Source organism: Rhinolophus sinicus, chromosome 4 (assembly GCF_057876585.1).
Source record: "Rhinolophus sinicus isolate RSI-liver-muscle chromosome 4, RSI-T2T, whole genome shotgun sequence".
NCBI classification, from domain to species: domain Eukaryota; kingdom Metazoa; phylum Chordata; class Mammalia; order Chiroptera; family Rhinolophidae; genus Rhinolophus; species Rhinolophus sinicus.
In genome coordinates, this window is record NC_142504.1 from 7,188,791 (window position 1) to 7,213,973 (window position 25,183).

Genomic DNA, 25,183 nt, shown 5'->3' on the forward strand with positions numbered 1-25,183 from the left:
GGCCGAGACCATAAATGCACATTCAATAAACATGATGTCTGGATGCTAGGGGCAGGAATGAAAAACGATGATGGGCCAGGGAGAGGGACTGAGCCTTCAGGTGCACTGAGCCAGGGTCAAACTCTCAAAGGGCCGGGCGACACTGAGACCTAAACCGTCTCCCTCCTTGTTCAAGGTGCTGGACATCGTTCCTTTAAGCTTTCTAAGAACTTCTGAAAACGCCTGCTGCTTTTCTCTTCTCGGGAAAGCGAAAGCGCAGATATGTATTTAAGGGTGTGACACACTAACAATTATCACCAACTCACAACACGTGAACCCTTTCTGGAGCTCAAAACAGCACACCCCTATTGTCTTTCCTTTCCAAGTGCCAGAGGCGAAGAGCTTTTAATAAATGCTCTTACACTGTGCTCCAGTAGAATTGCTGTCATGTGAGCACAGGCCTGAGGAGGGTAACACATTCCCTCCAGGGCATGCAAAAAAATACTGGAGATTCTGGCAGAGAAATAAAATGGAAATCTGATTACTTTGTTTTATTCTATGTGGGGATAATGTGTGAGAATGTTTAAATACATAATTCAACGTATTTCAGCTGTGGCCCGGGATGATGATTTAATGTCAGCCTTACACTAACCTTGTAACGAGAGAGGTACATTTAGAGCTGACAACTAAAAAGAAAGTTGATGAAATTATACTTTATTTTATTTTATGCAGAGCTAAGCTGACTTGTTTATTTTTAATGCCTGCTACCGCCATAAATTTGAGGAAACTAAACCTACCAGAGAAGGCCATACATATTAATAAAGGGGAAAGAATTGTCTGCTTACCGTAGTAGAATAGATTCAATAAAGAAATAAAAAATAAATAAATGTAGAGATTATTTTCATGGGTTAAATTATAATAAGTGATTTAAAGTCCAAATAGATTTATAGTAACTTACCTTTTAATTATATAAAATCCACAATTGTATAAGCAAATAGCTACTTTTGAAGAAATACAGAATGGTTTTAGGAAAATGCAATGAAGACAATTTGCATAAATCGTTAATTGTTTAGGAGGCAACTAGTAAGGTATTAGGTAGAGAATATTAATATGCTTCAGTAATGTAGGAGAGTTGAAATAATCTTACATTATGAAATAGTTTCAATGGCAATAATATTAAGCTGATCATTTAAAAAAATTTTTTTCTTCCATTATATATATTTTACTTATTTCTTTGACAGTAAGCATAGGGTATCCCAGAAAATTGAAACAGTGACTAGTTTTCATCCTAATTTTCAGGCCACAGACACAGCAGGTAATGCATCATGAGGAGACTTGCAGAATCCCGTGAACATGGGAATGTCTTATAACATCCGTGTAAATGTTAGGTTACATGCCAATGTTCACATCTGAAAAGCAGTCTCTCTTCAAAGGTCAGTTTTTTCATGGCTGCTTCTGTGATTTAGAGCCTAGAAGACAATCGCCTCTCCTCCCACAATACAGGAAGGACATTAAAATGGAAATGTTAGGGGGTCCAGCTGTTTTTACATCTTTACCTGAATGATTTTGGGGGGGGGCGGGGCATGGAAATTTTTGTAAACAAATGAATGAATGGTGAACTAATACAACAATACTGGAGCACCAACCCCAATTTTACTAGATGCTTACTGGGTTATGAATGACGAGGGTATATTTTCATTTAATGCCAAATTTCTGCTCTCTATCTCCTTACCAGAGTAAAATAGATGCTTAGTCTGAAAGTAAGTTATCTTTGACATTATCAGGCCAAATAAAAGGCCAAATCATGCCTTTTGCTGATTACATTACTTCATTTGGCTTCCAGTGTTGATTTTAGCAGTATTTGTATATTTATGTTTAATTAATAAATTATAGTCTATTTTGTTGTGGGGGAAAAAAGTGTTTCGAGCAACTGTCTCCCGCTTGGTCCTGGCTCTAGATTTCTGTCTGAATTCATTTAATCCCCATGCATAATATATAAAACTGTCTCCCTTAATTGCTACTGTCGCTGCTTCTGTTTCTGTTATTCTGTACCACCACTTTTCATGTTACATCTACCTCTGTCTCTTTATAAAGACACAGATTGTACTGAACTGCACAAGACGCCTGGAAATGCTCATGTCTGCTTAGGAAATTATGTGATTATTTAATCTGCTACATTTGGGGGCAGAGCGATTTGACTCTGATGGAGAGGAGGGGCCTTCACAGTGCCCAGGGTGAGGCCACACTAACCTCGGACCCAACTTCGGGTTCTTTCTTCAGTCCCCTCAGACTGATGGGTGTGTCCTCTAAAGGGCCTCCCCAATGGCCATTTATAAATAAGCATTGTGGGGTGGGGAAAGGGATTAAGAAGTACAAATTGCCAGTTACAAAAATAGTTACGGGGATGTAAAGTGCAGCACAGGGAATATAGTCAATAATCTAGTTACAACTTTGTATAGTGCCAAGTGGGTGCTAGACTTATGGGGGAATCACTTTGTAAGGTACACAAATGTCTAATCACCAAGTTGTGCACCTGAAACTAATATAATATTGTGTGTCAACTATAATTCAAATATGAAAAAAAATCAAACCAGTTGCAACCCACAGAGAAAGAAAGCTCAATGCCTCTCATATGAAATGTAAATTAAAATGCTTGAACTATCAGATTTTTTCTAAATTAAAATATTCAATAATATGCAATCACTTTTATTTATAATTTTTAAAAGGATTGTTAAAACCCTTTAAGAAGGCAATGTGGAAATATTTGTGTTTATAAAATGTGGCAATGCTATGTCTCAGTTTCTTCAACTGAAAATGAAAATAATACCTACTTATAGTATGTTTTAAGAAATAAATTAATATATGCAAAGTAATTAGAATTGTTCTCGCACACACACACAAAAACTCTACCTAAGTGTTAGTTATTATTATTATTATTACCAACATTTAAAATAAGTAGACCTTTGATTTAGCAACTTCACTTATATGAATTTATCTCAAAAATAGATGCAGATCTAGTCTTTGTGAGGACATAAGCTCATACAATTTGGGAACCTCTTTTTAAGAAAAAGAATACAGCAGTATGAATTCAAAATTAGTTACAAAAGCGAATATTTATAATGAGAAAATAAAACAAATTGTAGGAGTCTTGGAAAGCAAGTCCCCCTTGACTTGTACTAGCAAACAAATTAAATCCATAAAAATAGTGGAAGTGACACTGCTAGACCTGCCACAGAGGGCAAAGACCTTGCTGCTTAAAATACAAGTTTCGGGGGATGCACAAAGGGCTCCTGAGAAAATAGTAAGAGAAATCAAGGGAAGCGTTAGCCAGTAATTGAGAACGAATGGAAATGCTTTGATATCGTGACGTGAAACATCGCTGTAGTCTAGAAGCGTTGGGTAACAGTAGCATGAATCTTGGAAAACTAGAAGACACCGTGACCAGAGGCATGGCATGACTCTGGGCGATCAAATGAACACAGGACAGTAACTGCCTCTACCTGGTGCGTGAAAGGTATCTCCATGCTGACGGCACCCCACATTTCACTTGTGTTGATTCACTCAGAGCTCCCCCTTCCAGGAAGCCCACTACCAAAGGATGCATGGGTCTGAGAGAATTAGCGTGCATGTGTGTTTCACACGCACTTTTACGTGAATCAAAAATGCCCAACAGCACGTGTAGGAAGTTCATAAGAATAGGTAATAATGGATCCTTCTGTCTCGGGACAGGATTTGGGGATTCAGATGGTCTGTGGGAAGGGTGAGGAAACTTTACTTTTAAATTTCATTTTTTTAAAAAGAAGAATGCAATACTTACATAATTTAAACGAAAAAAAAATCACTTTTACATAAAAGGGTCCAGTGACAAGCATGAGGCTTATCACTTCCCTTCCTGGCTTTCTCACAGATAACACAGCAGTGTTTTTGTCCTGGCAGGTTTTCCTCTGCTCCCTTTCTAAAAATGACTGTACTGAATAGTGGGTTGTAAGTAATCATTTTTAACATGGAATGGTTATAAAATGTCAAACCGTTCCACTTTTCCTTTACATGTTTTAGTTGCAAAGGTTTCCAGGTTCTAAAATTAAGATAAACTTCTCTCCTGAGTTTATGCACCTTGGGCAGGCTTTAAGTATACAGCAGTCATCCACCAAGTGTCATCTCTGAAGCATCTAATGGCAGACATCAAAACTGTGTTTGCGATCATCATTTTTTCTTTTCAAGCTATTTCCAAGCAATCCCAGAAAATGTTCTCTCGTGATCAAAGCAAATCATTGCCTGGAAAAATGTACTATGTTCAGTTAGCCTGGCCACCAGCAAGCGCCAAATGCACCCAAGAAGACAGAGTGTTTCACACTACACAGAGTTACGTACAGCACTAAAAAGCAGCCATGAGCTCACCAAGAGAAATCAACACAAAAAGCATGTGGGTCGACCGTATGTGTTTATTCGGGGCACAGCCACCATCAGTGTGCAGAGCTTAGCTTTATATATCCCACAACATGCCCCAGGGAATAACCGAGACTCGAAAAAGACAGAAGGAAAATATGCATGACTCCCAATTGTCAAAACAGCCAGTTGGGCAACTATATTAGTCATGACTTAAGAGCCCTGTAACATACTCCGCTTCAGTGGTATTCCATTTTCCCCCCTGTGGAAAGGAACACAGAGCTCCTCTAAGAAAATGGGCAATCTGAACTAACAAAGCCCTCACCAAGGACAGATATCATAGCGTTTTGCCCCTGGATCATTATTTCTGGTTAAGAAGTCCCCAGACCATATAGAAAGGGAAAGCCACTAATGCAAACTCAGAAGAGCTTATGATCAGGGAAAGGCAGTCACAACAGACACATGCTTCCTCTTTGCAATTCCCACCAAAATTTATGTCAACTTAACTATCACTAAGGTGCCTGCCTCCTTATCGGGGCGGGGAGCGTGAGGGAGGAAGGGGAAACACACTTTATTTTAGGATAGTTATAGTCTTGCTACTCATTATCACTTGAAAGTCACCTGTCATTTGCTACACAGCTTGTCTTGCCCCAAGAGCAGAAATGTTTGAAGTGGGTTGTGGGAAGAAAAGACTGGACTTCCATTTATCCTAGTCTAGAAATAGGAACGGAAATGAAGCTTTCTAATGTTTCCTGTTGAATGAACCTGCGTTCCCACCCTCAGTCATTACATCAGAGTCACATGGCACGTATGCTCTGCACAGTCCTGGGGGAAAGCCTGGACTCCCCCAAGTCACCATTTTCACTGGTCCCTTAACTCTCATCATATCGCGATGCTTACAGATGGCTTACAGATGCCTACTTAGGCAGATTTACAGGCCTTATTCATAAGGTTTTCAGCTAAATTAGATCTCAACGTGCTCAACGGGCTTTAAAAATATCTCTGCAAAGAAACCCAGACTGAAGATAAAATTAATGATGTTAAGTTCATGCAGATAAAAAATAAAATGGCAGAGTTACCATGTCTATTCTTAATATGAGTTTTTGCCATGTTGCAAATAAAAATAACAATAAACTAATCATATGTGGCCCTATGTCATCCCCCAAATTGAAGACGATCAAAAGTTTCCCACCTACTTTCTCTAATGACGAACTTCTAATTATATATTGTTCTTTGAGATATTAACTAGAAAACTAGAGATGGTACATATACATATATATATATATATGTATATGTCTTATAAATAAATATATATTTGTGGAGTGCATGCTTATTTTCTTTTAATGATAGATGTGCACATTCAAAAATATCGATGTCACTCTTTTAAAGGGGCAAGTAGAGGATAAAGAGCATGCCAATTGTTAATTTCTAGCTGGTTTGCTCTGAAATGCTGACTAAACTCTCATTTCATAAGGAAACACTAATCCAAGCACATACACATTAAAGCATTAAAGGGATTGCTGTTTGTTTTTTGTGGGGTTTTGTTGTTGTTGTTGTTTCAACTACCTGGATTTGCTAACTCTGGCCCACCCACCTCCAGACCCATTTTCCTGAAGTGATTAACTTAAGAAATACATGATGACACAGTAGACTCCAAGTGGAAATGCTGATTCATTTAAATAAGTGAGTAATTTCCATCTTACTTAAGTAGTTTAAATGCAAATGATCCACATTATGTTTTGTTTCTGTGTCTTGTCTTAGGAGAAATATGCATATTATTTCACAAAGAAAGCAGAAAAAAGCTCCTTAGAATATTAACATCTTCTAAGAGGGGAAACACCTGCCAAGACAGCCTCTGCCTGTTCCCCTATTGTATAGCTGGAGGGGGCATCAGAAACCAGCCCCTGCAGCCTCCTCATTTTACAGAGGGCAAACCTGGGGCCTGGCAAGATGGACTACATCAGCAGTACCGCTCGGTTCATTAGCCACAAAGCCTGGACCAAACTTTTCCTGACTCATGGACCCACCATCTCCAATAAAGAGACTGAAGCAGAAACTCCATTGTATCCTTAGCAAAGAGTTCACTTAAAAAGTCATTTTGATACAATTGTTTCCTAAAGGGGCTACTTTCCATAGAAATAAAAGATAGAAAAGTGAGAAAGAGCATTAAAAAGAGAAGAAAAAACTTCAGACTATAAAACAACCTAGAAATGGGGTTTTAAAGGGATCGCACAACTCAGTCTTTTCCCAGTTGGGCACAGCGACACTTCCCTTCTTTGTACAGAATCTCTGTTATTCTCAGGGAAATGTTGGAAGGCATAGAATCACATTTATGATCGTTTTACCTAAAATAAAGAGTACCGTGTACTTGTGTTTAAGTACAGTACACCTGTATACTCCAGAAAATCATGTAGATTCTCTGACTTGGGTCCAGTGACCCAGTCACTTGGATGACAGGTGACCCAGTCACCTGTTTTTTCTCAGTACTATATCTTTCTCTAGTGTGAACTATTGTTTGTCCTCAAATGCCTTTGGCACTTATAAGCAACAAAATTAACTAAAAACAATACTTTTTTTTTTCCAGGAAGTGATTTGCTTTGATTAGAAGACATTTCAAGGTAGCTCCTCACCAAACAAAGGTATATACAGAGGGTGTCAAAAAAATGTATACACATTTTAAGAAAGGAAAAAAAAAACACTACTAAAATCGTAATAGTATCTACTGATAACAAAAGATGAATACAAGTCACGTTTGACTTCTGCAATTACAAGAGGTGCTCAAAGTGGTTACCAGCAGCGTCCAGACACTTCTGATTACGGCAAACTACTGCTTGAGCAACGTTGACCAAAGTGTCCACTTGGATACAATTTTTTGGCACCTCTGGTTTTTTCTGATTCATTGCTTCTGGAAACCAGCATTTTTAACAAGCCCTTACTTCTGTGATTCTGATGTAAGACCACACTTTGAAACCTGCTTCTTTCTAAGATCTGAGGACTACTTCAGTGCTTACCTAACCAAATCTAAATTTTGAAGCCCTTTTTGTTTCGTTTAGAATAGGCCTCATTTGTTAAAGACTAAATAACATAATGAGCATCTAATAAAGAAAGCATTTTATATTTTAGATGAGTCTGTCACAGAACTTGTCTTGAGATGGAAAGAAGGAATTCCTAATGGAGAACCTTTTCTTTTATGCCACGTTCAAATTTCCTAAAAATACCTGTTATCTTCCAAATGCCATGTAGCATAACATTAATCCACCAATGGTCACTAACATGTGAATGGAGATCGACTTATTAGAAAACAGTCATTGGACAAGGAACTGGGAACTGATGCCTTAAGAAGATGGCAACTCAGTAAAGATTATAGATTCTATTCTAGGTTTGGTGTCTGGCCTGGGAAGGTCTGCCTGTGAAGGAGCGCTGTGGACTCCTACAGCCAGGAAGAGCAAGAGGGAACTGAAGCCTGCAGCGTGAAGGGAAGAGAAATGAAGAGAAGAGAGAAAGGAACTATGATGGTGCAAAAGTAATTGTAGTTTTTGCAATCCTTAACCTTTTAAACTGCAATTCCTTTTGCACCAACCTCATACAAAAGATAAACTAAAGCTACCTCCCAATTTGGGCATGGTGCTCACCTCTTCCCGTGGCCCTTTCATCTTCCGCATGCACACAGACCTGCCTTCTGGGAGTAGCAAGGTAGGACTGCTTGGCAAAGCCAACAGACCACAATTAAAATCCAGTCTCCAACAGCATCTGCCTGACCTTGTGCATTCCGTCTGTACATCTCAGTTCCCCACCTGTAACATGGAGATAATCACTGCTACCCATGGAACTGTGAGAATTAAAGGGATGGGTGTGCAAAGGTCCCAATATGGCACTTCCACGCTTCTCCTGCTCACGCTTCAGTAAAGGAAAGGGGAGAAAGAGACATTTTTCCCTGGTAGCCCATCTGAGGCCTTGTGAGTTAGGTTCTGATTTTCCTTACAAGTGTTTGCATCTTTTATTATAAATTCTACAGCAATTTCCAGGGAGAAATAAATATCATTCCATGAACATGGCCTGGTTATGCCTCGTGTTCTGTCGTGGCAGCACTCGTACAGAAAAGGCATATATAGATGTGAAATATCATGCATCTTTATGAAATAAAACAAAACCAACATTCCTTTATTGAGGGTTCATGGTATTTGGCACTGGAAGAGATACAAAGAATTATAAAACACAGTTTCTACACTAAAGAAGCTATCAATTGATTAGAAGTTCAAGGCAAGTGAAGTTTCAGAGCCGTAAGAAATTAAACAGCATCAGACATAGTAGGAAAGATGTTATGAGGCAGTTTGTGATTAGTTTCAAAATGAACTGCACAGACAACAATTGTTACATGAATTTAGAAGAGAGAGAAATCATTTCCGTTTCCATACTGAAGAAGATTTAAAGCAGAAGATTTAAAGCAGAAATTCAATTGTAGAAATTGGTGGCCTATGGGCTGAAATCAACCCACAGGCCTATTTAACTGGAAACTCTTAGTGGTTTTCTGCTTTTGTTTTTGTGTCCTTTTTTAATAAGTTGCCAACATCAAAAATGGGGAGAATAATGCCTATGGTACAGGAAGGTCTTTCCAGACTAAACTGGTTATCGTGGGAACTTGAAAGAAGAGAAACAAGAAAGAACATCCAAATGTAGCCCTCCATCCATTATTAGTTCATTCACTTGTGAACAGCATGTCTCTTCTATCCGGGCACTTCTGGCATTGAAATACATGTCCTGTCCTTCCTGCTGTCAAAAATGCTTGTTAACAACAACCTTAAAAAGACTTACTATTTCTTGAGCTACCAACATTAATTAAAACCATCATGGTAAAAACCCGCAGCTTCTCCTCATAGGTGATTATCAGCTTAGAGCTGGCTTTAAGGGCTGACCACTTCATAAAGTGAACAAGCAGGTAATTAAATCCTCAAACCTGCCGGAATCCACAGGGACTACACGCCAACAGGCAACTGTACATTTGAGACACTTGGGGGATCAGGCCAACAAATAAACAGATAACTTAGATTTGATGCCAGGCACATACCCTGACTGCAAAGCAGCAAACTAAAAAGAGCTTTGTTCTTAGTCACTGTCTTTTTATTACGCACCACTTTATTGGTAGAATATTGAAATGTTGTCATTTAAATATTCAGAAGCTGGGATAGCTTGTTCTCCAAAATTCTTCTTTATTATATAAAACTGTCTACCCTTATGGGATGTAATTGATATTTACTGCTTCAAGGTGCTTTTAAAACTCATATCATTCCTTGAAATCACCAAACATTGTGCAAACCAGTCTGCATATCCAAAAATTTCTTTTCATACAATATTTCAAGATGGTTCTACTCTAACTTTTATTGAGTAATGTGGCATATTTTAATATATTATCTTAATATCTCTTTCGACTCTGGATTCACCTTCTGAATTTTAATTGACAATCAGGAGAATCACTCTTATCCATATGTACTGTTAGAAGCAATGATTTGAAATAGGAGGAGGAAAGATAAATATTTTCTAGCAGAAAGAGCCACTAAACCATACACATTCCCATAGCCATCTAAACCACCTCAATACATGGAAATTTGACTTTCCAAAAATAAGAGACTTTTGTAACTTCATAAAACATGTTGAGTTTGTTACTCGTACATAGCACCCCTTTCAACAGACACTGCCTCGGTGTTCTACACATGATTCATTCATGGGCTATGAATTAAAGACTAAATGAGATGTTCATCAATATCCAAGCTTTATTTTCAACATTGTTTCTTAGGAACATGTGTATCTATCTGTCTGTCTGGCTGTCTATCTATGTAGCTATTTATGTATCTATCTATCTATCCATTTATCTATCTATCTATCTATCTATCTATCTATCTATCTATCTATGTATCTATCTATGTATCATCTATCTATGTATCTATCTATCATCCATGTATCTATGTATCTATGTATCTATGTATCTATCTATCTATCTATCTATCTATCTATCTATCTATCTATCTATCTATCATGTACCTATTCTATAGTGTTTAAGATCATCTTCACTTACTAATCTCCTTAACAGAAGATAAAAACAATTCATTTTGGTCAAGCCTGGGGCATCTACAACCTTGTCATGTTTAAAGTTAGCCCTGAGGATACCCAGGAATCTGTTAGAAATTCATAGTTTCAGAGGATGAATAGCATTAGCCACCAACTTGGCAGCTCGGCTACTCAGCGTTATAATTAAACAGATTGCAACCTTTCATGGAAATGTTCGTTTTTATAGATATAGAAGAAAGAACCATGGAGAGCAAAGTGACCTTTGGTACTCAACATACTAATGTATTTTCCACCTAAACTAATACAGGGACATAAACAAACCCTAGTGATGGAGCTGCTCTGGCTGGAATGCAGATGAGGTCGTAAGACTGCTAGACTCTGAGAGGACCGTCCCCGTTTCCTAAGGCTGCAGTTCTAAAAATCAGGGCAGTATTGAAATGAGAGCCGTCTGCTGGGCAAATTGGACCCTTTCAAAGAAACAAGAGCCCTTCACAAACTCTCCTGTGCGTATAAAGCAATACAGTCACAGGGCTCCACAGGTTCAACAAAAGCTGGCGAACCATGTCTCCCTCGGGTGTCTGTGCTCATTTAAGACGGAGCACAAGCTCCTGCTTTGCCCGTCTCTGTGGCAATGCTCCCTAAGTCACAGAGCTGAAAACAGGGCAAATATCAACAGATGCCAAAGGGCTGAGTTTGAACCCTATCAGTGACAGAAAGTGGGAATTTCACGGTGTGGCTCCCCACTGTGTGTGAAACCTCCTCCTTCCTCAGTTACTACTCACTCGACAGCTCTGCTTCTATCCTCGCTACGCCACCGAAACTGGTCTTACCAACATCACCCGTGACTTCCTAAATACAAACGGCTAGTGACATTCTTAGGAGTTACTTAAATACACCTCTCTGCACACTTGACAGGTAACTGCTGCATCCCCCAAAGCCCCTTCCTGTGGGTCCCTGGAATTTGTTCACAACCAGCTCTCTTTCTACTTCCGGTTGATCTCTCTCCATCACCTTGGTCTAACTCTCTACCTCTGCCTCCCCCTAAAATAGCATTGCTCCAGTATTTTGTTCTCTCTGGACAGGGCTTTGTTCTAACTCATGGTTTTAACTACAGCTTATTCATTAATAAATCCACAGTGGTTGCCAGGGACTGGGGGGCAGGGTGAAAGGGGGAGTTGTTGTTTAACAAAGTTTCATATCGGTAAGATCAAAAGTGCTGGAGATCTGTTTTAAAACAATGTAAATATACTTACCACTGCTGTACACTTACGAGTCAAAATGGTTACGATGGCAAAATTTTTATGTGTTTTTTGCAGAGATAAATAGATAGATAGATGGGGGTGGGGAGAGGGAGAGAAAGAGAGAGAGAAGCAATGATTTGAAATAGGAGGAGGAAAGACAAATATCTTGGACAGATCCCAAATCTCAAGTTTAAGATGAGTTTGGTTGCAAATAGCAGAAAAGCAATCATCAGCATATTAGCGAGCTCACTACATGGCTTCAGCAGGTTGCACCTGCTGCAGGCCTCATATTCCCACACTTCAGTGGCTCTAAAAGCCTTAAGGGACTCTCCCAGCCGGGGCCCAGAAGACACCCCTTCATTTGCCAGTGACCAGAATTGAGCCATCAGCCACTTCCTCCGCAAACGGCGGGCAGAGGGAAAGGTACCACTACAACCAAGAGACCATCCAAGCTAACAGGCATTTCAGCAATGCTTGCTGGGGACGAGGTGAGCCTCACCTTCCCAGAGCACGTGGCTGCAGAGAGGAGGGTGAAGGCACAAAGTCAGAGAGCTACCAGCAAGGAAGGAGGGACATGACGCATCTGATAACACTTCCACACAATCAAAAGCGAGTCAGAAACCTGGGAGAGGGCCTCAACTCCTTTTTCCCTTTGAACGAGTCCCAATTCTGATCGCACTGGCTACTTCACTTTCATCGCCACACTCTCCTAACCCATCTCTCTGTCGCTAGCCTGGCCTTTCCTCACACAGCCTAACGCTGACTGGACACTAACTGGAGCGATTACTATAAAGCACAGGCCTGACCGTGTGACTGTCCTTGCATTGTCTAAACAGTGGTTCTAAACAGTGGTTCTCAGCGCTATGATGCCCTTGAAATCAAGTGCAAAGCTTTTCCAATGTGTAAATCTGTGAAACTTTCTAGTAGATGATCCATGAATAATCCATGACCCAGTAAAACTTAAAAAACTACTGACATATTGGATAAAAATATCTAAGATATTTAGCCTAGAATATAAGACCTTTTACCATCTGTCTCTTCCCTACCTCCATCCCTCCAGACTCGCCTCTTACATCTCTTTCCCTCACATCTTATGTTCCACTTAAACTGTTCTACTTATACTAGTTACTCTAGCATACCCCGGAGCTTATGTATAAATCCGTACATCTTTCTCGATTTGTTTTCTGCCTCAATCCATTTAGCACATACCAATACATCCTTCAAACCCAAGTCTGTGTATCAATTTCTCGGTAAAGCCTTCATTTATGGCCCCAGAATATATCACACCCTTCTGTTAATATGTACCTATCGTCTATAGATACACTTCCATTATGATACATTTGTCACTGTACTGTATGTGTACCTACTTCATCCACCCAATTGAGCTGCCTAAGGAAAAGACAGCATCTTATACTTTTTGCATGTCCCCATCTTATACTTTTTGCATGTCCCCATCTCCTAGAAGAAATCCCCATACAAACGAAATGCTCATGAGGTATTTGTTGAAAGGAACAATGTGAAAAGAAAAGCACATGCCCATAGTGAACACATGATAACAGGACTCTGGTGTAAGCAGATATTGAGCACTATCCTTCTACCTGCCTCTTTCCTTACTTATGTGTGACAACACTGGTTCTCAAACTTTAGTGTGCACCGAACTTACCAGGAAGGTTTCTCAAAAACACAGAGGGAAGCCCTGGGCCCTGTCCACACCTCTGGAGCCAGAATTTCCAGGGCGAGGGGCCTGACACCTGCTTTATCTTAAGCTGCCCGGATGAGCATCTTGCACTCCGGAGCCTAATGACTCCTGCTCTCAAGAATCAGCAGAAATCACTTCCATGGCAGGACAAGGGCCAAAGAAATAGTCTCATTTTCTCCTCACTGTGACCTTAGGCAGAAGGGTCTGTCACTTCTTATGACATCAGAGGAGAGTCACTGCCGACCCGCTTCCCTTCAAGTTCCAGAAGAAATGTGAAAGCAACTTCAGTCCCGCCAGTCATTTGGTCAGTTCCAACTGAAGAGCCAAAGCAGAAAATTAACATCCCGGCTCCCAGAAGTTTTACTTCCACACTTCTTCTGGGCATCAATAATTGCAAGCCACATACAATTGTTCTGGCCTTCGTGGTTTTGCATAATGGCTCACAGCGTGGTATTGGATTATGGCTTGCATTCAGTATTATTCCTTATATTGTCATAGAACACGACCACAGCGTTCCCCTAGCATCCCAAGAGAGGCCCCAACCCACACTCAGCCCCTGCTCAGGCCAATCACACATGGAAAGACAAAAAACTAAGATTGCCATACAATAAATCAGCAATGGCACAGAAGATAAACCTGACCAAGACTTGAGTGCTTGCAGCCAGACAACAGCTCCTTCCTCTTTGGTCATCGGGTCTCCTCAGACACTCCCTCAAAGCCTGCTGAGTCTTCAAGACAATGCTTCCTGTCTGATTATTCACCATTAGGAAGTGGATCAGACACTGGTGTTTACTTATTCATATGAGCCCAATTACTCAACGTATCACCATGTTTCATGTTCACCATGTTACGTGTGCATCGTTTACCTGGGTAAACCAGGCCACCATGGAAGTGCCTTACTTCCCCGGTGTTTCCTCTCCGTAAATCTCTAGCATACGCAACCCCATCCTGGCTTCCTGAAGGACCCAAATGGATACACAGTGCTTCCTGTGTTAAAGATGTTGCAAGTTCTTTGCAACTGCTTCCATTAGAAGATGGAGACCAGGAAGCCCAGTTTTCTACACGAGGATGCCAGGGGAAACATCTGGGAACCCGCCGCCCAGTCCATCGCCAGCCGAGGACCACTAAGTCATCTCGTCAACATCATGAGTGGCAGAAAACTCACACAGCCAAACTCTACCTGAATTCCAGACCCATATAATGTCTAGATGAAAGAAATAGTTGTGTTAGCCATTAAGTTTTGGGGTAGTTTGCAACAATAGATTTTTCTCTCTTGTTTAGCTGAGTTAAAAATCAATACCCTATGTAAATCATTCCTCATAAAAGAAAAAGTTTTAAGAGTCTGTATGAGACAGTATTTTCCATAGTCTCTTAGGCTACAGTTTTTAATGTAAGATGAAGTTTTATCCAAATTTAACCTGCTGCATTCAATAGAAACGACTTGTAATCTCAGGTGCTAAGAAAGAACCTTTCAAAAGCTCCCCTATCTACGGGTTTTTAATTCATTGGCTCACTTTCTATCTTAACCTTATAGAAAAAGCAGCTCAATAATCTTCCAGTTAGCATGCAATTCTGCAAGATATCTTATGCTCAAAAGAGAGGTTGGGGGTTTGGGGGATTGCAGTGGAAAGCTTTTCCAAAAATCAGGGCTGTGGAAAAGAGCATGCTGCTGCAGGCAGATTTGAAATGGAATGCTGGTTTTATTTTGATCAATAAATCCAGATAACACAAGGCATTACCATTCTCAAATACTGCAGTTTTTGCTCCATTTTAACTGAATGTGTCTTGTGGAATCTTGTTTTATTCCATAAAACAGAATGACATTTTTTTCCCTGAGCCAGACACGCTAAACCTATCTAAAATCAATCTTCCAGCATGGCAAATACATTGTAAATTGTAAGGGAATGTATGTACTAAAGCAAGCGCCGTCGTTAATTTTAACAATTTTTTAAAAGCATGTCAGGATTTTGATAATACCAGGGAGATGAAAATTTCTTACACGGCACACCAGATCAGCACAGTTTTCAATTTGAGATTACAGGCCATTGACTAACATGTCATCAGTTCACACAGTATTTATGGTCAATATGCTCAAGAAATTAAAAGCATTCCATCTTGGGCAAGACATAGATATGAATGACTGAAACAGAAGACCTGAAAATATTACAGCTGTGCTGTATATATATATACCTTTAATCGATGTGCTGATTTATTTTCCAAGGAGCCTGACACCTGATTTAAAATCACAGGTCCGTGGAAGTCTTCTAATGCCCTGGTGTCACCACGTCCCTTAGACTCATCTACGATTCATTCCAGTGCAATACCTTTGTCCTCATATTAAGAGACCCCAAAGAATTAAGACTGCATAATCCTAGCTTTTTACTATATCTTTAAAGGCCATTTTTTCAAAAACCCTACTTTTTTGAAGTATCACTCATTCATTTATACATACATACATCCACATATACCTTCTGTTGGAAAAAAGTAAAGAAAGAAGAAAATTATTCAGCACAACACACATTGTTTTGTTTTGTCTTGCCATCTTGGAGGTCTGGCTGGTGATCCAGCTCTGAGACTGATGAAAAAGGCTGGTTCCACACGCACAGATTGTTGATGTGCATTCCAGTGTCTTCTGTGCTCCTCTTCTGTCTCTTCATTCCTCGTCTGGGGAGCCTATGCACCCTCTCGCTACAACTAACTGCTACCTCCTGCCAGATGACCCGACATCCAGCTTACGGTTCTAGCCCAGGCTTCTCTGCTAATCTCAGCTCGGAATTTCCACCTGGATATGGCACTTCTCCACACAGTTGTCCTTTTCATAACTCAAATATCAACATTTTATTTAAGGCCAATGAATGCCCATTTAATCTAAAACCTGCGTTTTCCAGATGTAAAAACTGAATCCTAGAGTGGTTTACGAGGCTATCTGTAATGGCCTATTAGAAACAAATCCATTTCTCTAGAAACGCAAACAAAAAACAATAAAACCTAAAGTCTATTCTTTGAGATAACTAATAAAATGAAAAAAACTACTGATTTACCAAGAAAATTAGAAAAGCCATTTGAAAATTTATTACCACCCAGAAAGGGTGATTTTCAGTTCTTGAATTTTCCATATTTAATTATAGATTTCATCTTTCCAGTGAAATTTTCCATTTTGTCATTAATTTTTCTTGAACATAAATTTTAGAGTTCTTTCAAATTCCAATGTCTGAATCACTTATGGGTATTTTTCCTGTCTACTCTTTCCCAAGATCTTGTCTAATAAGAAATCAAGACATTGTACAGAAAAATTGTAGAGGAACCAAAAAGGTGATGTCTTCCTGCAAGGGCTTTTTTCTAAGCTTCTAGAAGGCAGTTCTGAGTAGGATCAGACCCATTAACCCAGTCAGGGCTTAAGCTGGTTGGGATAAAAGCTTCCATTTTGATCAGCCCTGATTTACTTCTGGTTTGCCTTTATTCCTCACATATCTTTTAGGGCTCTCAGCTGAGAGTCTGGGCCCATCTATCCGGGAGGCTCTGTGCTCCAGTTTGTCACCTCCCAGCGTTACCAGATGTCTGAGCACTGCTTTCTATCAGCTTCTCTGACGCCTGGCCTACACTGCCTTAGGCAAAAGCGACTTAGAAGGTAAATATTACTTCCCTGCGATTCTCTTTATTCTGGAATTATGACAGCTCACATCCTGGCTATCTTGGAAATCATACAGTGTCTTCAAGCCGGTGTTTTTCTATATTTTATCCAGATTTTTTAGTTGCTCTCATAGGAGAATTGGTTAGCTCCAAGCCAGCCCATAGATGGAAGCCAGGATAAATTTTGAAGATACAGTAGATGGGATTATCCGACAAATTGGATGTGAGAGCTGAATGAAAGAAGCTAGTCAAGAATAACTCCAAGCATTGTTTGGTTTTGTTTCTGTCCCGAGAAGCCATAAGAATGGAGTTATAAGCCACTAAAATGGGAAAGGTTAGGTGGGTGAGACAGATTTTTAAAGAAAATTAATAAGCTCATTTATAAAGATGTTGAAAGAGAGAAACTTATAACATACACAAGTGGTGATGTTGAGTAGGCAGTTGGATAAATGTATCTGGAGTTCAAAGAAGACCAAGATGGAGATGAATTTATGAATCTTCACAGAGTACTCTTGCAGTTTATAAGGCAGAGGCTGACATACACATAATCTTGGAATGCAAAACAGTGAGTGACGATCTTTAAAAGATTGAAGAGGGCAGGACTTTCAGATCAGAATGGCTGAAGGATAGCAAGAGGGAGAGGCCCACCCTGGGCTGGCCACACGTCCTACCAAGCTCTCGCTTTCTACCCTTCCTCCCAGAGGACTCCATCTGTAGAGAGGAGCCTGGTACGTATTAAAAGGAAACTAAAGAGTACCAAAGGATTCAGGAAAGAGGATGCAAAATGAGGAGAGGGACAAAAGGTCAAATAAAAATACAAACACACGTGAAAGTAAATATCCCTTGTGTTATATTTCTATTAGGTTGGTGCAAAAGTAATTGCGGTTTAAAAGATTAAAAATAATTGCAAAAACCACAATTACTTTTGCAGTAACCTAATAAATGCTTTTATTAGGAAGTCCAGGGGTGTTTCAATCCAACCTCAGTTTTCTACAAAAGATTCAGCCCCTCATCATTAATTACCAATTATATTTTTAAAATTAAAATATAGTTAATAAACAACATTATATTAGTTCCAGGTGTACAACATAGTTATTCAGCATGTACATACCTAACAAACGATCACCATCATAAGTAAATAACCATCCAACACCATGCAAGATTACTAACAATATTACTAACCCTGTCCCCTTCACTGTGCATTACATCCCTGTGAACTAGTAGCTGTCTTTCCTTATTTACCTTACTAAGTAACATTTTAAGGGAGGAGAATAAAATTGTTTTTATAAATCTAAGAATCCCTATATCTGCTTTTTAACAAGTCGTTTTCTCCTGTTGGCTCCCCCGACATGCTTATTTATCATTTCATAAACACCATGACCCACCTGGAACAAAATCAGAATCACAAAGTTTGAGGCGTGGGTAGCCAGCTGCCTTTTTCAAATTCCATAGATTTCAAAGCCTTGGTTAGGAACCACGACAATGTACCATCTTTCTTCATCATTGGCGTTATACAGTCGCCAATTGCTATAGACTGAACATCTGTGTTCCTCCAAATTCCTATGTTGAAACCTTATCTCTGAGGTGAGGGTGCTTGTAGGAGGGGTCTTTAGGAGGTGAGTAGGTCGCAAGGGTGGAGCCCTCCTGAATGGAATCCCTGCCCTTATGAAAGGATTCCAGAGAGCTCTCTTGCCCTTGTTGCCATGTCAACACAGGACGAAGATGGCTGTCTGTGAACCAGGAAGTGGGCTCTCAGCAGACACGGAACCTGCTGGTGCCCTGACCTTGGACGTCCAGCCTCCAGAACTGTGAGAACTGAATGTTTGTTGTTTAAGTGCCTCAGTCTATAGTGTTTTGCTGGAGCATCCTGAAAAGACCGATGAGGAGTAGTCCAAAGCTGTCACTGTTACTAGAAGGCACACTATCAGGTCAATTCCAGATTACCTCTGACATTTAGGTATCATTGTCCTTCTCATGGTTTCTATCTGACTCAGCCAATAGCCATATAAATGATAGAGTAATCTTCCCAGAACACCATACTAATCACAACACTCCCTGGTGAAGAATCTTGGTTTACTATTACACCATGTCCTTTTTGTTGTTTGTTTTATTTGAGTCTTGCTAAAATGCTCCCATAATTCTCTATTCTTGCCTCTAATGTCAATCTCCCTAATGTGTCATATTACAAAAATTCAATTCTGTTTATATTTTACTTAGTTTCATAAAGTCTCCTTATGATTTGTAATTCGCCATACTGTTTGCGTTTATAATATATGATGTAATTTGCACCAGACTCTTCAGGGAATGACTCTCAAGCGTTGCCACAAAGACCACCTCAGAGACTATTAAGAAAACCAAAACTTCATGACCTAAGTGTCAGGTGATCAGAATTCTAGTTTCAGCTCCGGTGCTAACTTGTTACATGGCCCTTGGGAGGTTCATTTTATTTCCTTGAGCCTCTGCTCAGTCATTTGCAAAATGCAAGGCTTGGATTCAATTATCTCTCAGGTCCTTGTAACTCTTATGCTTTATGAGGGTTTGCCTCTCATAGAGAAGGGCAAATAAATGACTAAAAATAAATAGCATTGGCTTGCAAGTTTGTGATTTTGTAGGAAAAATACATTTGAAGCAAATTAATAAGCTAGGTAATACTATGTTTAATGGATACATAAATTAGCAATTTATTCTTATAAGGACTTTTATTTGTCTCTTGTTTCTCTCATTTGTGCATAGTGTTTTGGCTTTTGTTTATGATCTAAGGCAGTCTACTTCTGACTGATGTGTCTGCTTATACAAACTCTCCAGATAATTCTAATTGCTTTGAATCTGCTCACATCTGGTCACAAAGAAGCTGAGATATTTCTCAAAATAAGTTAAAATTATCTGAGAAGTCAAAAAACAATAACCATAATAATAGAGATTGCTACACCTGGTCAAAAATAAAGGGAACTACTGCAGATTTACTGAACTTTGGTCATTCTTGCCCCCAAACTTTGCTCATGCTCTCGCCCACACAGGTTACCCTGTATTGTTCTATCAGTCCAAACCCATCATTTCTGTCAAGATCAGAGTCAAAACTCACTTCCCTCCTATATCACTCTTATTCCTCGTGAGCTACAGGCCAGGCTCGGCTTCCCTGTACTTCCTACCGCTTTCTGAATCCTCTGGGCCACTTTATCATCGGCAGGAAGCTACCACCATCATCACTCTCCTTCCTAGCTGCTCAGGAAGCACACCCACATGTGCCCATTGCAACTTCTCCTCCCCACCCCAATAGTCCCCAAAACACTGGCCACACCCCGGCCTGTTCTGCTGCTTTACAGACACACTAAAGCAAAAAAATACATTAATGATTAAATACTAGTATCTGCAGGTAGGAATGAAAATATATTTATTAAATTAAAATCTTAATGCAGGTTATGGAGAAATTTTATAATGTGAAAAAAAGGGGAAAACAGACTTCTGCACAGCACAATTAGCTTCATCATGTTTCAGCCCGATGGGAAGTTAAAACCTTCCGTCAAAATAGAGCGTGCTCCATGTAATGCTTCCGATTGCTGGGCAGAGGACAGAGAAACCATTCCAGATGCTGCTGACAGCCAAGTTCCAGAGGAGGAAGAACGAAGCTCTTAACAGACAGTGAATGATAGTGGTGAATGGTACCGGCTCTGGATGCAACTGCCCGGGCGCACACGTCTCTACCACTGACCGGCACGGAGGCCTTGAGCATTTTACTCCCGTCTCTGTGATGAAGGCTCCCAATGATGAAGTGGGGACAGCACCTCCTTCCTCATGGAATGTTTGTGAGGACTATCTTGTTCACACATACGAGGGGTGATCAAAAAATACGGTGAAACCTGCTGCTGATTGAGGTCCAGTGGAAAGGCAGAGATCTTCAATACGGAAAGCAGCACGTCGAACCTTAATAACAGTGTGTGACAAGTTTCAATTTGTCCAGTCAGCTGTGAGCTATGGTTGAGAGAAGGTGTGTTTTAAAGTGTGCCGTAAATGATCCTGACAACATGACAGCACTCCATGTCACACATTGCTTCTGGTATGGCAATTTCTGTCAAATAAAAACATTACAGTGTGTCCTCATCCACCTTATTCACTGGATCTGGCACCGAGCGACTTCTGGCTCTTCCCCAAAGTCAAAACGATTCAGGACATCGAGGCAGCCACGACAGCACAACTAAAGACACTCATGAAAGAGGACTGTCAGAACTGCTTCAGAAAGTGGCAGGAATGATGGGATAAGTGTGTTCGAAGCGAGGGGGAATATTTTGAGGGGGATTAATGGCAATGTGACTTTTACTGTAATATTTTTTTTTACTTAAACATTCCCCATATTTTTGGATCACACCTCTGTAAAGTATGCAGAATAAAGGTTTCCCATTATTGTTGCTATTGTTAAGAAGTCCCTCTATTAAACACGTAAAACAGCAAATTAAGAATAGATAGAGATGGAAACAAAACCTGCCCTTCAGTGTGAGTTTTACCAGTTGCAAATAAAACAACTGAAAATTTTCAGCAAGTGGTCAGTGAATCCTGATTCAAGGAGGGAAAACACATTACAAAGAACCTGATGGAACAGAGAAGAGGGCCAGCACACACAGGAAGATTTAAAAGAAAGAAGACCCAGAGTAGATTCAGAAAAGAACAATCCCGTAGCATCCAATTCCTTAGTTCCCATTAATATGAGAACAATACTGTGAGCTATAGTGGAGTTTTCTATAAGTAGAAATAAAGTATGCTGTTTATGCTTATTTAGTATTACATTGATTAAATACAATTCATATATACATGTTCAGCTCCTCATCCAGTTGTACTTAACGTTGCTTAATAAAACCCAAACTCATTGGAATGTAAGGAGATATATTTGTACCTTGTGATCCAAGTGTCTGGGGCAGCTGTGATGCGGATCAGCAGATGGACAGGCCAAGCGAGAACCTCTTCTTTCAGTGCGATGGCTTCCGGAGGTCGACTCCTCACTGTGTTGCCAGTTCAAACACACGATTCCTCTGAAGTGCCCTGTGAATTATTACAAAGACGTTTGAAGGCTTAACCTACAGGAAGGTGTTCAGTCATTTCACACAGTCCCCTCCTTCCCTCCAGACTCCCATCTATGGAAGTCTCTGGAATATGGAGAGACTTCTCCTTACCTCCTTCTTCCTGTTATCCCCCAAGGCTGCTCTTACACCCCTCTCCACCTAAGGAACTCACACCATGTCTTCTTTCCAAGAGCTGGCTTTCTTTGTTCTCATCAGCATGTTGTGTGACCCCCTCACTTTCTGCTCTTCCCCCATAACACCACAATTCTATGTAATTTCCATGCTCTAACCTTTTGGTACATTATTGTCCTTTTTCTGTAGCTTTGCTGCCTTCCATTTAACCAGTTACGTGCCAGACCACCAGTGCCAGTCATTAACCTCAGGAAAAATGCCTTCCCTCTCTTCATTCTATTTATTGTTGAGAAGTTAGCCTAATCATGCTGATTTAACAATAGTGCTGACAACACACGTGTGTTAATTTAAAAGTTTAATATCTGTCAGATATAGGGTATGATATTCTTATTCTTATCTCTGCTTCTGTACAGCAAGGACCCTGAGCTGTGATACTAAGGGAATTCACCACATCACACTGCATCCCTCCATCTACTATGTGACAGGCATACGCTGTCACACCCACGATGGCTCTCAAGGTCCCTGCCCTCTTCACTGCCCCAGGAGGGCACCCTTCCATCACACCTCTGCCACACAGTGTGGCCACTGGATTCTGCTCTGCATGTCCCAGCTACCTTGTGGCAATGGCAGGACTTGATCCTGCTCATTCGTTTTGGAGGAAAACATGATTTGGGGATTGAATTACAGCTACACGCAGGTTGCCCACAGCACAGAAACATAGTGTCAGCAGCTCAGAGATATTAGTGTTTAAACAGTTCCTGCTCAATCTAATATTGGTGCCAGTTGGACAATAAATTGGCAATGGCCCATTGGATTTTCAGTTATGGCAGATTTCTGGACTGTCCAATGGAAGGATTTTTCTGAGTCTTTTGATGGGACTAGTGTCAAGAACACAATCACACAAAATACACTGGACTCCATTTTTGCCACAAGCAGCTCCAACATAAGAAACATAAACATAAGAAACATAAACATAAGACACATAAAAAGAACAAGGGCCATCAATTTCTAAGGCTTTTGAAAAGACCCAAATAATTTGCTTGTTTTATCCTCTTCCATTTAAAACTGATTTTCTTGAGTACAGTCATTTAAGAAAAATCCAATTTTAGTGAATATAATTGTTTTAATACAGGAAAAAAACACTGCTCACTTATAGGGTATTACAAGCTTCATAAAATGCTCTGTGAGTTGAGTTCTGTGTCAGGGAATTTTGGAATGCAAGTTAGCAAGTGATGCCAGTCATTGTAGAGAGGAAAAAAGAGAGACAGAGAGAGAATTAGGAATGCCAGGGCAAATCAATGGAAAGGACCTCACTGTCCCCTGGTCAAAGATGAAAGGCGAGTGACTTGCCAACAGTGGGCCTCCAAGAATTCAGGGAACAAAGAAAACAATGAAGATGGGCTACATTCAGGGATCCCAGAGGAAACTGAATGCAGATTTCCTGGCAGACAGAAGAAGCTGGATGCTGAATGGCTACAACTGGAAGTGGCCCACATGGCAATGTCCTCTGATGGGTGATCAAGGGCAGGAAGCCTCGCCAGCCAGGCCGCGGTGATCACGAGGCAGATGGGCTGACATTCACGGACTGACTGATTTGCTGGATCCTCACCTGCCTATGTTCTGTCTACACAGAACATATGTGTATGTGTGATGTGTGTGCAGCAGGAGAATTTCAGTATATAGTTTGTGGTTTGCCCAACATTCTCCTGCCCTTCCTTTGCTTTTGAAGCAGACAGTGGACTCCATGTTTGTTTGTTTGTTTCAGGGGAAGTTCACAGCAGGGCAGCCTGGTCTTTCCTTTCACAGGCTCAGCTCTTTGGGAAGAACATGGTTTGAAAAGAAAAGGATGGCCCCAGGCTAACTCATGAGCCTCTGGACAGGGAGCGGTACTGTAATCCACAGCCACACAGAACTTCAAGAAAACTGGATTCTGCATGAGTCTCCCGGAGCCAACAGAGTCCCATGATCCAAGCACAGCGTGGGGAAAGCACAGCCACCTGAGTGAAAGAGTAAGGCGGGGTAGGAGGTAGGGAGTTCAGGGGTTCCACTTCCTTTCCATCTCCAAACCTTCAGGCTAGAAAGAGAATCCAAGCCGCGGACCACTAGAGACCCCAGACAAGTTGACAGGTGAGGAAGCCAGCTGGTTTTTGAAAGTGAAGTCCCTCAGGCGAGGGGAAGAGCAGGCAAGACCACGTGGGCATGCTTGGGTGATTATCACTGCTTATTACTCGTGCAAGTTGCCCAGCGGCTCCAGCCTCTGGGATCAACTTGGTCCTTTTATAGTTAAAAAATACTCCCTCATTATTGTATTCTTTAGCTGCAGCATGAAACCATCAAAGACATTTTTATGAACTTGCCCCCAAGTAAAACCACAAAAACCTCTAGTTTTGTTCACTGACCCACAATCCTCTCTGCTCCTCACTCTGTCTCTAAGTCTCCTTGAACTTGGAAAAAAACCCTCTCACTTAAAATCCCAATGGGCTTCAGCTTTGAAAACAAAACCCATGAAGCTGTCCCACAAACTTCTCTAGACAAAGGAACAGGAGACCTAACTATGTTCTTAAATAAAGAGGAAAAAGGAGTTTTTCCTATTATAAAGTCATTATAAGATAAAGGCCCATTTTCTGGGCAAGTAGGAGCAGAATATGGCACATATCGGTCACTCCTGAAATGTTCATTCTACTGGGTCTATCTAACACCTGTATTTCAGGCTTTTCTCCTTCCTTGGGCAGAAAATAAAAGCATCCTCTGCTCCAGTCAAGATTTTTCTAAATGTACCCTCTTAACAATGGGTGTCTTCAGGCATACCCACGGCAAAAAGATGACCAGTGACCACAGAGGCCTATCTGAAACTTTGGTAACGTATTTGAAACCTGGGGAGAGGACGCTCGAAGGTGACTATAGTCACACTCCCTTCCAGCCTGGCACAAAAGGAGTCAGGACACTAATTCTGTTTCCCTCCCAAGAGAGGAAATAATTACACACATAATCTCAGGAGCTGC